The sequence below is a fragment of the Carassius carassius genome, chromosome 26, assembly GCF_963082965.1.
Source record: "Carassius carassius chromosome 26, fCarCar2.1, whole genome shotgun sequence".
Classification (NCBI taxonomy): domain Eukaryota; kingdom Metazoa; phylum Chordata; class Actinopteri; order Cypriniformes; family Cyprinidae; genus Carassius; species Carassius carassius.
In genome coordinates this window covers 31390401-31403091 of record NC_081780.1, presented here as the reverse complement: position 1 = coordinate 31403091, position 12691 = coordinate 31390401, and positions in this window count along the sequence as shown.

Here is a 12691-nt window from a genome sequence, read left to right as displayed (position 1 = left end):
GAAGGACATCACTGGACCCTTACTGGACCCCCTGCAGTTTGCTTACAGAGTAAACAGGTCCGTGGATGATGCAATCAACATGGCATTGCACTTCATCCTGCAACATCTGGACAAAACAGGGACTTATGTGAGGATCCTGTTTGTGGACTTTAGTTAGGCTTTCAACACCATCATCCCAACAACCCTCCAGACCAAACTGACCCAGCTCTCTGTTCCTAGCTCTATCTGTCAGTGGATCACCAGCTTTCTGACAGATAGGCAACAGTTAGTGAGACTGGGGAAATTCATGTCAAACAGCTGCTCCACCAACACTGGTGCCCCTCAGGGATGTGTTCTCTCCCCTCTGCTCTTCTTCCTGTACACCAACGACTGCACCTCTAAAGACCCCTCTGTCAAGCTCCTGAAGTTTGCAGACGACACTACAGTCATCGGCCTCATCCAGGACGGTGACGAGTCTGCTTACAGACAGGAGGTTGAGCAGCTGGCTGTCTGGTGCAGTCTTAACAACCTGGAGCTGAACACGCTCAAAACAGTGGAGATGACTGTGGACTTTAGGAGAAACCCCCCTGCACTTTCCCCACTCACCATCATGAACAGCACTGTGACTGCAGTGGAGTCATTCAGATTCCTGGGAACCACCATCTCTCAGGACCTGAAGTGGGACAATCACATTGGCTCCATTGTGAAAAAAGCCCAACAAAGGTTGTACTTCCTTCGCCAGCTGCAGAAGTTTAACCTGCCACAGGAGCTGCTAAAACAGTTCTACTCAGCCGTCATTGAGTCAGTCCTGTGTACTTCGATTACTGTCTGGTTTGGTTCAGCTACAAAATCAGATATCAGAAGACTACAGAGAACTGTTCGGACTGCTGAAAGGATTATTGGTGCTCCCCTGCCCACCCTCCAAGAACTGTACACATCCAGAGTGAGAAAAAGGACTCAGAAAATCACTCTGAATCCCTCACATCCAAGTCACCCCATCTTTGAACTTTTGCCATCTGGCCGGCGCCTCAGAGCCGCAAATACAAGAACAGCAAGGCACAAGAATAGTTTCTTCCCCCAGGCAATCTACCTCATGAACAGTTAAATGTTTCCCACTTAAACTTATGCTTATGCAAAAATGTGCAATATCCTTATATTTATTTTTTACCCCTCCATCCTAGAACATTCCTGCATCTCACTCAATCCTATTCCATTATCATTTATAGCAAAATTGTTTATACACTTATTTATTTGCCAATTTGTAATTCTCCTGTAATTTTTTTTTTGTCTGTGTGTTGTTGTCTCTGTTTACTGGAAGCTTATGTCACTAAAACAAATTCCTTGTATGCGCAAGCATACTTGGCAATAAAGCTCTTTCTGATTCTGAAAAGCGGCACTGAGATCAAGTAGGATCAAAACTGAAAGACAGCCAGAATCTGACGCGATTAACAGGTCATTGGTGACCCTAACCAGAGCTGTTTCTGTACTTTGTAATTTACGAAAGCCTGATTGCAGAGGCTCAAAGAGATTGTTCTGAGTTAAATGAGAAATCAACTGAGAAGCAACCACTCGTTCCAAAAGTTTAGCCAAAAAAGGGAGATTAGATATGGGACGGAAATTAGTGAAGTTCTCATAGTCAATATTTGACTTTTTAGGCACTGGGGTAATTGCAGCGGTTTTATACGTTGTTGGTACAACCCCAGTACACAGAGAGTCATTTATAATGCTCAGAACAAAGGGACACAAAGAAGCAAAACATGATTTAAACAGACCAAATGGTATGGGATCTAGTAAAGAAGTGGCTGCTTTCATTTTTCTCTAAAAGAGAATATGAGTCTATTGTACAGAATTTAGACAACTTAGTACCAGAATAAGAAGGAATATGAACAGCAGTAGAAGACAGTAAAGTAGAAGTACAAAAATCTCTACGAACATTTTCAACTTTGGTGACAAAAAAATCCAGAAACTATTACAGAGATGATCAGAAGCAGTAACATGAGAGACAGTTTTATGATTCAATATAAAATAACAACAGAAATAAAAACGCTTACTGTGATTTCCATGAAACACTCTGGTTGTGTGTAATAAGATGTGACAGTTCCTCTAAAGCCCTTAAAGCTCAAACCACTGAACTGTGTCATACTGCTGAGACTCACCTGTTAAGACAAGCCTGTAGAAAGTTCAAGCACGAGTGGAAAAAGGACAATTTACATATTTCTCTAAAGCTGTTTAAAGACAGTTTTCAGCTTTCCAGACAGCTGCCAAGCATAGCCGTAGTCAGGCTTCAAAAATCAGTGAGGTCCAGGGGGTTTCTATGATAAACCCCTTTATTATAGAATTGTGCTATAATAACCCCTATAAATACAACTAATTATACAAGCTACTCTAACACTTGAAAAGAGACAGAAATGTAGATGTTTTTGGAGGGATGCTCATTTTTAAATCATATCCAGTTTATGGCATCAAAGTTTGTTAATACTATATTTATGGGGTGTATGATTTTATCAGTTGTTTATTATTCATGCAAACATACATGTTGCCCACCAAACGTGTTTTTTTTGGTTAGCCAAGATTATAAAAGAGAATACATGACAGTCAGCTCCAATGGTGCTGAAGGTCAAACGTGTGTCATACATATTTTGATGTGATTGAACCGGGTTCGAATCCGCCTTTTAGCTAATTGTTTTCATGTCACTTATAACTCACCCTCATGTCGTTCCAAACCCGTGAGACCTCCGTTTATCTTCAGAACACAGTTTAAGATATTTTAGATTGAGTCCGAGAGCTCTCAGTCCCTCCATTGAAGCTGTGTGTACAGTCTACTGTCCATGTCCAGAAAGGTAAGAAAAACATCATCAAAGTAGTCCATGTGACATCAGAGGGTCAGTTAGAATATTTTGAAGCATCGAAAATATATTTTGGTCCAAAAATAGCAAAAACTACGACTTTATTCAGCATTGTCTTCTCTTCCGTGTCTGTTGTGAGAGAGTTCAAAACAAAGCAGTTTGTGATATCCGGTTCACGAACGAATCATTCGATGTAACCGGATCTTTTTGAACCAGTTCACCAAATCGAACTGAATCGTTTTAAGCGGTTCGCGTCTCCGATACGCATTAATCCACAAATGACTTAAGCTGTTAACTTGTTTAACCCCTTAACTGTTACTCACATTTTTGAACGTAGACTTTGTAGTGCACGATCCAAACTTAAATTTTTATAATTCATGAATGAAAATATTTTGTAACATGATTTTGGTTTACCATTTACATGGTAATGCAATGTCTGATTTTAAAATGGGTTTTAAAGGATGAATTTTGAGATTTTAAGTTTTCAGTCAATATATAACTTCTGATGATTTCTAAAATCTGATAGAGAAAAAGGCAACAAAGTCGTCTTTTTTTTTAAACAAAGGTCAAAACTCCAGTTATAATTTAGATTTTTGAGGGTGCACTCTTGTCATAAATTAATCGATTACTTTTCCTACATAATTTTTAGCAAAAAACATTGGTAAAATATATATTTGGGAGTCTTAGACCTTTCCAACGATATATATAGTTTGTCAAGATTGGATTAGATTTGATTGTAATATAGTGAAGTAAATGTAGGTGTCCCACAGAGGGGACGGGGTGACAGTTAACAGGTTAATGTGGCTGACACTCCCTCTGAGTTCAAACAAACCAATATCCCGGAGTAATCCATTTACTCAAACAGTACACTGACTGAACTGCTGTGAAGAGAGAACTGAAGATGAACACCGAGCTGAGTCAGATAATGACTCATTCACGAGTCAAGAACCGTTTCTGTCAGACGTGTCCGATTCGAGAACCGAGGAGCTGATGATACTGCGCATGTGTGATTCAGCGTGAAGCAGACCGACACACAGAGCGTCTGAACCGAACTGATTCTTTTGGTGATTGATTCTGAACTGATTCTGTGCTAGGACCAGCACCTGATCACAATTCAATCATCAACTCACCACCACATAAAAGCACACACCTCAGTCAGCCAGTTGTCTGATCTCGTGGCTACATAGTGGAACTATTCTCTGTTATATTTACCTGCATTGGCTCCTCTTTACGTGCCTCTTTTCTAGTGAGAATCTCCTATGCTCCTAGCGACTCCAGCGTTTCTCCAACAAACTCATCCTCCATGTCTCCTTCTCCAGTGTCAATACTGAGGTGTGTGCAACCATTCAGCAGCCCTGGTCACCCCCCGCTCTGTATGAAGACCTCCATCACCATATTCTCTCACCAAAGGAACCACTCACCTGCATCTCTCGCTCCGTCACTTGAATTACCTCTTTCAATAAACTACTGCATTAGACTAACCCTCTGTACTGAGTCCGTTTGTTACAACAGCAGTACTTTAAATACTATTAAATGCTCTTTATTTGTGTTCATTCTTGTCTCTGTGTTACAGAATTAAGATGGATCATAAATTCAGAAAAGAGAAATCTGATCATTATGGTTTCAATATCCTTCTTTTTTTTAATTAAAAAAAAAAATAATTATTACAGGGACAGTGCATATTAATAAACATTTCTGCTGATAAACCAGAGTTAGCCAGAAGGCTATTTTTCATCTGCAGTCCCAGGACAGATGTTAAAAGTCACCCTAAAAGACAGTAAGAATACATATAACAATAAAAAAATTAACAATACATTTAATAAATCCTATTATGTTAAAAAGTACAATAGAAATACAGCAAACCAGCAATCAAAACAAACATCTGACAAAACATGACATATACACACACACAAGGCAAGAAGCCAGCAGAGGATGGAGCAGGTCTAGAAATGTGTTAATGTTTACAGATCTGAAATTCAAGAAACCATTTCTTTAAATGGTTCTTAAATGTACAATATGTGTTTTGATTTCTGATGATTAAGGGAATGCGTTTCCATCCAGTAGCAGCTCGAACAGAAAAAGAAGTATGACCACAACACTTTTTCTAAAGGGAATGACACAATCTCCCCGCGCTGCACCTCTGGTTCTACTATGATCAGCTGTACGGATGCTAACAAACTGTGGGAGTGGAGTGGATGATAAACCATTAATACTTTTGTATAAAAGACATAGATTTGAGTATTTGACCATGTTTTCCCAACTGAGTAATCTGTGTTTTTTTAATATTGGACAATGATGAGAAATAATTGGTTTCTTATCCAGAATTTTAACAGTTTGTTTGTAAAGTGACTGCAGAGGATTCAGGGTTGTAACACCAGCTTGTGACCAGATGGGAAGACAGTAAGTGATATGTGATAAGATCATAGAGTGCATGTACATTTTTGCTGCCTGTGTGGACATTTGATGGCGAATGTGTCTAAAATTCATGAAGTTAAATTTGATGCGATTACAGACCCTTTTTACATGTGATGTAAATGACAACTCTGAATCAATCAAAACCCCCAGATATTTGTATTCTGACACGATCTGCAGCCTTTCCCCAGAAACGAAAATATTTGGCTCAACACTGATGTTTTTATTGGACTTTGTGATAAACATTGCTTCTGTTTTTGATGTATTCAGCTGCAGGCAGGATTGTTTTAACCAAGCTGTAATATTATCCATGGATTTAGTGAGCTTCTCGGCCACCTGAGAAATATTCTTACCATGAACATATACTACAGTGTCATCAGCATACATCTGTACAGAGACATCAGGACAGATGGACGGGAGGTCATTAATATAAAGTGAGAACAATAGAGGCCCTAAAATAGATCCTTGAGGAAGACCGGTGGACAGACTAAGGGCGGCTGATTTAAAAGACTGGACTCTGACATGTTGGAGACGGTCAGTGAGATAAGACTCAGTCCATTTAAGCGCATCCGAGGAAAAGTCAAAACTGCGTAATTTTGCCAGCAAAATTGTATAATTAACAGTATCAAAAGCCTTCCTGAGATCCAGGAACACCGCACCAACAACCCCACCTCGGTCCAACAGAGCTCTGATGTTTTCAGTAAAGAAGCAAGTCTTGTCTCTGTGGAGTAATTGGCTCTAAAGCCAAACTGCATAGCGTGGAAAGCAAAAGGTGTGGTATTGACATGGTTAATAATTTATTTTGCTATAAGTTTCTCTGCAATCTTAGACACTGTAGGCAATATACTGATGGGTCTGTAGTTTGATAGGAAATGAGCATCTCCACTTTTGAAAATTGGAGCAACAATAGCTGGTTTCCACATGCTTGGGAAAATATTTTGTGAAACAGACATGTTGATTATTTTGGTGATGGGGGATGTGACCGATGTACTTAGTGCCTTGAGCATTACCGTATCCATATCAAAAATATCTTTAAATTTTGATGGTCTGAGTGATTTAATGGTCTGTGATACCTCTGATTCTGTGACATGAATTAAACTAAAAACAAATTGACTTTTGTCTATTGACGGAGTGTATAAGTTCTCTGGTGTAAAACAGTTTGCTATGTTAGCCACAGAATCAATAAAATAGTGATTAAATGCTTCTGCTATAACCGGAAGATTGTTTGTCAATTTTTCATTTATTGTAATATCTGGAGTGTTTTGTTCTTTGGGGCGATCATTTTCCTTAGCTGGTTCCATATTATTTTAGTATTTCCATTGGATTATTCAATTATAGTGAGAAAGAAATCTGCCTTTGCTTTTCTTAATGATCTTACAACTTTATTTCTCAACATGGTGAAACGTCCTCTGTCATGAGTTGATTTAGTTTTATTTGCTATTTTTAAGGATTGGTCTCGTATCATTATTTTTATGATGTCTGGATTTATCCAGGGTACAGTATTTTTGCGTTGTTTGTACCTGATTTTTTGTGAGAGTTCTTTAATAGTTCTCTCAAGTTTTTTTAGAAATATCTTGCTGTCTTTTTCGCAATCAACGAAAGATAAAATGTCATACCATTGAATTTGGTTAGCTGCAGTTACAAAGTTTTGATAATTATTTTTAGAAATTGTAATAATTTCTTTTTTTCCTTTAGTACAAGGATGAAAACATTTTTGGCAAGAGTTCTTGTGACAAGAATTAGATTGTGATCTGATAAACCTGTCTACATATTAAATGATTTTACAATTCTTTCAGGTCTATTGGTAAATATGAGATCGATTTTGTCGGGTCTCGGGGCTAATCACCTGTCTTTTTGGTGTGGGTGTGTGTGTTGGGATGGTGACTGCTCACCACGTCTGCCTGTTTGTGTTTTCCCCGCCTCCCTTGTTCCCCGTGGTTAACCATAATTGCTCGCCACCTGTTCTCTATGTCCTTCTAATTTTTTCCCCTTTATTATTCCCTGTGTTTCTCTGTCTATTGTCAGACTGTTGTTATTCGTTCCAATAGCTCCGATCATCCAGCAGTTCTTTGTACTCACCCTGTCGTGTCTTGTCCTCAGGCTCCAGTGTGTTTGGCTTATTTCTCTGCTCTAGTTCTTACAAGCCCAGAGCTCCTAGTAGCTTCAGCTGTTCATCCTGTCACTACGAGTGAATCCTGTGAAACGTGACTCATCTGCTGTTCATCCTGTCACTACGAGTGAATCCTATGAAACGTGACTCATCTGCTGTTCATCCTGTCACTACGAGTGAATCCTATGAAACGTGACTCATCTGCTGTTCATCCTGTCACTGCGAGTGAAACCTGTGGAGCGTGACTCTTTCTTCTCTGTCTCCGCTTTGTTAATAAAGCCTTGAGTTTACCCGCACCTGAATCCAGCCTGCTTTCTCCTGACAGAACAGTCTGACCATATTATGGATTCAGCGGGATCTGGTCCGCTTCGCGCGGCTCTCGCTCATCAGGGAGTGTTGATCGGGCAGCATGCCACTCAGCTCAACACCACCGCGCTGGATGTGGAAGTTCTCAGTGCCCGAGTCTCCGAACTCCTCACACGGGTGGACGATCTTCAGCAAGAGGCAACGAGCCGGGGTCCCGTTCCTCACACCGGTATGTCACACGAGTCCGAACCCCATGCCAACAATCCACCGGTCTACGATGGCGATCCTAACGCCTGTCAAGCGTTTCTTTCCCAATGCTCGTTGGTGTTTTCTCTGCAGCCCCGGCGTTACGCTAATGAAGAGACCAAGGTGGCTTACGTCCTTACACTCCTCTCGGGCCGTGCCCGCGAATGGGGTATCGCCGTTTGGAGATCGCGGGCTCCCTGTTGTGCCACCTTCGCGGGTTTCAGTCAAGAGATGGCCAAATTGTTTGATCGCTCGGCTCAGGGTGACGAGGCGGCGGCCCAGTTATCACGACTGTCTCAGGGGAGGAGCTCCGTGACTGACTATGCTATCCAGTTCCAGACTTTAGCTGCGGCATGCGGCTGGAATGAGAGCGCGCTCCGCGCTCGTTTTCTTGAGGGGTTGGATTTCGCCATTTCGGATGAGCTCGCGGCCATAGAGCTCCCGCGGGAATTGGATCGGCTCATTAGTCTCGCGCTCCGCATTGAGGGTCGTCTCAGCCGGCGCCGCAAACAACGGCAAACACCCGCCCCGTGGCGCCACCTAGAGTTCTCTTCAGCCAGTTTAGCCAGCCGACAGCCCTCGGAGGAGGAGCCCATGCAGTTGGGTCGTCTACGGCTTACACCACGGCAGAAGCAGGAGCGTCTGTTGTCGGGGGCGTGTCTATACTGCGGCAAGGGAGGCCACTTCGCCCTTCAGTGCCCATTAAAGGGCCAGGGTCCACCAGTGAGGCGGAGCGTCCTGGTGGGCACTGTTCTCAGCTCAAGCTCTCCTGCAACACGCACTCAGCTGCCGTTCCAACTCTCCTTCCAGAGTCATTCACACACTGGACTCGCCCTTGTGGACTCCGGGGCTGAGGGGAACTTCCTTGATGCTGCCTCTGCTCAACGTTGGAAGATCCCGCTTGTTCCTTTGGCTAGCCCCGTTTCAGCATGGTCATTAGCTGGCCGTCCCCTTACCACCATCACCCACGTCACTCCCAAGATAGACCTCCATATTGCTGGCAGTCATCATGAGCGGATTGAACTGTTTATTATTGATTCCCCTAAGGCTCCTTTAGTTCTGGGACACCCATGGTTGCACAAGCACAATCCCCACATTGATTGGGTCTATAATTCTGTTTTAGCCTGGAGTCAGTCTTGTCACGTGTCATGTTTGGGTGCTGCTTTTTGTCCTGTCTCTGTGTCTTGTGTTCCTCAGGAGGATCCCTCTGACCTGACTGGGGTTCCGGCGGAGTACCACGATCTTCGGGCGGTCTTCAGTAGGGCCCGGGCCACCTCGCTACCTCCGCATCGCCCCTACGACTGTGCCATTGATCTCCTCCCGGGCTCTTCTCCGCCTAAGGGTCGTTTATATTCCCTTTCAGGTCCAGAGAGAGAGGCCATGGACAAGTACATACGTGAATCACTTCAGGCTGGGCTCATCCGCCATTCCTCCTCTCCCGCTGGTGCAGGGTTTTTCTTTGTTCAGAAGAAGGACGGCTCCCTGCGCCCTTGTATTGATTACAGAGGTTTGAATGACATTACTATCAAGAACAGGTATCCCCTACCTTTAATGTCTTCTGCTTTTGAATTGTTACAGGGAGCTCGGGTCTTCACCAAGTTAGACCTGCGCAACGCCTACCACTTGGTGCGCATTCGGGAGGGGGATGAGTGGAAGACGGCATTTAACACCCCTTCGGTACACTACGAGTACTTGGTTCTTCCGTTTGGTCTGACCAATGCTCCAGCCGTTTTCCAGGGACTCGTCAACAGCGTGTTGGGTGACATGATTAATCAATTTGTCTTTGTGTATTTGGATGATATTTTGATATTTTTTCTTCTTCTCTCCAATTACACACCCAGCATGTCAGACGGGTTCTCCAGCGGTTACTAGAGAACCAGTTGTTTGTCAAGGCGGAGAAGTGCGAATTCCACGCTGAGTCTGTTACGTTCCTTGGCCATATTATTTCTACGGAGGGGATCAAGCCTGATCCCGCTAAGATTGAAGCTGTTGCCCAGTGGCCGGTCCCTGACTCCCGGAAGGCTCTGCAGCGTTTCCTGGGTTTTGCCAACTTCTACCGGCGTTACATCCGGAATTTTGGTCAGATCGCTGCACCGCTGACAGCCTTAACCTCCACTAAGGTGTCTTTCAGGTGGAACCGGGAAGCGCAGGTAGCCTTTGACATTTTAAAGTCCCGTTTTGTCTCTGCACCTATTCTGATGGTTCCAGATCCGGAGGCCCAGTTCATTGTCGAGGTTGATGCTTCTGACGTTGGGGTTGGCGCAGTTCTATCTCAGCGTTCCCTCCATGATGGGAAGGTTCATCCTTGTGCATTCTTCTCCCGTCGTCTCAGCCCTGCAGAACGTAACTATGACATCGGCAACAGAGAGCTGCTGGCGGTACGATTGGCCTTGGGTGAGTGGCGTCATTGGTTGGAGGGGTCAGCGCAGCCCTTCTTGGTCTGGACGGATCACAAGAACCTTGAATACATCCGTTCGGCCAAGAGGCTGAGCTCGCGTCAGGCCCGCTGGGCGCTCTTCTTTGCCAGATTCAATTTCACCCTCTCGTACCGGCCGGGATCAAAGAACACCAAGCCTGATGCCCTCTCTCGCCTGTTCGGTGCTCCGGGGGGAGAGTTTGCGGCCGAGGCCATCCTTCCTGAGGGGGTGGTGGTCGGGGCTCTTTCGTGGGGTATCGAGCAGCGAGTTGAGGAGGCCGGTCGAGGGGTGCAGGTGCCGGGAGAGTGTCCGGCGGGCAGGTTGCTGGTGCCGGCTGCGCTGCGCTCTGAGGTCCTTGAGTGGGGTCACTCATCCAGGTTAGTCTGCCATCCAGGTATTCGGAGAACGTTGTCTGCCATCCGACAGCGTTTTTGGTGGCCTACTATGGCCGCAGATGTTAGACAGTTTGTGTTGGCCTGCCCCACATGTGCCCAAAGTAAGCCTGTCAATCGCCCTCCTGATGGTCTACTGCATCCTCTCCCTATCCCTTCCCGTCCTTGGTCACACATTGCCCTTGATTTCGTCTCTGGGCTTCCTCCGTCGAAGGGAAACACTGTAATTCTCACGGTGGTGGATCGCTTTTCCAAAGCGGTTCATTTTGTTCCCCTGCCCAAGCTACCCTCCGCCCGGGAGACCGCCCAACTGGTGGTGGATCACGTCTTCCGTCTCCACGGGTTACCGGTGGATGTGGTTTCTGATAGGGGCCCCCAGTTCGTCTCCCGGTTCTGGAGGGAATTTTGTAGACAGATTGGGGCCTCTGCTAGTCTGTCATCTGGTTTTCATCCTCAGACCAATGGGCAGTGTGAGCGGGCCAACCAGGATCTAGGTAGAATGCTCCGCTGTCTAGCTTCCAACAATCCGAGTTCCTGGTGTCAGCAGCTCTCCTGGGCAGAATACGCCCATAACACCCTTCCTGCGGCCGCGTCAGGTTTGTCCCCTTTTGAGTGTGCTGTTGGTTATAATCCACCTCTGTTCCCATCACAGGAACCCGACGCAGCGGTTCCATCCGCCCTGGCTTTCGTCCAGCGCTGCCGTCGCACCTGGGAGAGAGTCAGGAGGATTTTGGCCCAAGCCTCTGACAGAACCAAGGCTGCAGCTGATCGTCGCCGGTCCTCTCCTCCTACCTACGTGTGTGGTCAACGGGTTTGGCTCTCTACCAAGGATCTGCCTCTCCGGGCGCCTTCTCGTAAGCTGGCACCCAGATTCATTGGGCCTTTCCGCATCACCAAGGTGGTTAGTCCGGTGGCGATCAGGCTCAAGCTCCCTCCTACTCTTGGTCGGGTTCACCCGGTGTTTCATGTTTCCAGGGTCAAGCCTGTGTTCTCTTCCCCCCTTAATCCTGCTTGCAGTCGCCCCACCCCCCCACCCCCTCGTCTTGTGGATGGATCTCCTACCTATACGGTTAAGAGATTACTCGATGAGCGGCGCCGCGGCAGGGGGTTTCAGTATCTTGTGGACTGGGAGGGGTATGGTCCAGAGGAGAGGTGTTGGGTGCCGTCCCGGGACATTCTGGACCGTTCGTTGATTGAGGACTTCCGGCGGCATCGAGGTAGGCCCCTTCCTAGAGCGCCAGGTGACGCTCCTGGGAGGGGGGGTACTGTCGGGTCTCGGGGCTAATCACCTGTCTTTTTGGTGTGGGTGTGTGTGTTGGGATGGTGACTGCTCACCACGTCTGCCTGTTTGTGTTTTCCCCGCCTCCCTTGTTCCCCGTGGTTAACCATAATTGCTCGCCACCTGTTCTCTATGTCCTTCTAATTTTTTCCCCTTTATTATTCCCTGTGTTTCTCTGTCTATTGTCAGACTGTTGTTATTCGTTCCAATAGCTCCGATCATCCAGCAGTTCTTTGTACTCACCCTGTCGTGTCTTGTCCTCAGGCTCCAGTGTGTTTGGCTTATTTCTCTGCTCTAGTTCTTACAAGCCCAGAGCTCCTAGTAGCTTCAGCTGTTCATCCTGTCACTACGAGTGAATCCTGTGAAACGTGACTCATCTGCTGTTCATCCTGTCACTACGAGTGAATCCTATGAAACGTGACTCATCTGCTGTTCATCCTGTCACTACGAGTGAATCCTATGAAACGTGACTCATCTGCTGTTCATCCTGTCACTGCGAGTGAAACCTGTGGAGCGTGACTCTTTCTTCTCTGTCTCCGCTTTGTTAATAAAGCCTTGAGTTTACCCGCACCTGAATCCAGCCTGCTTTCTCCTGACAGATTTGTGTCTTGGCAGAGTTAGTTATTCTTGTTGGCCCACGTACAACTTGTGTTAGATCAAACCTGTCAGTGAATGAGAAGTTGAGATGAATGTAAAGCCACCTT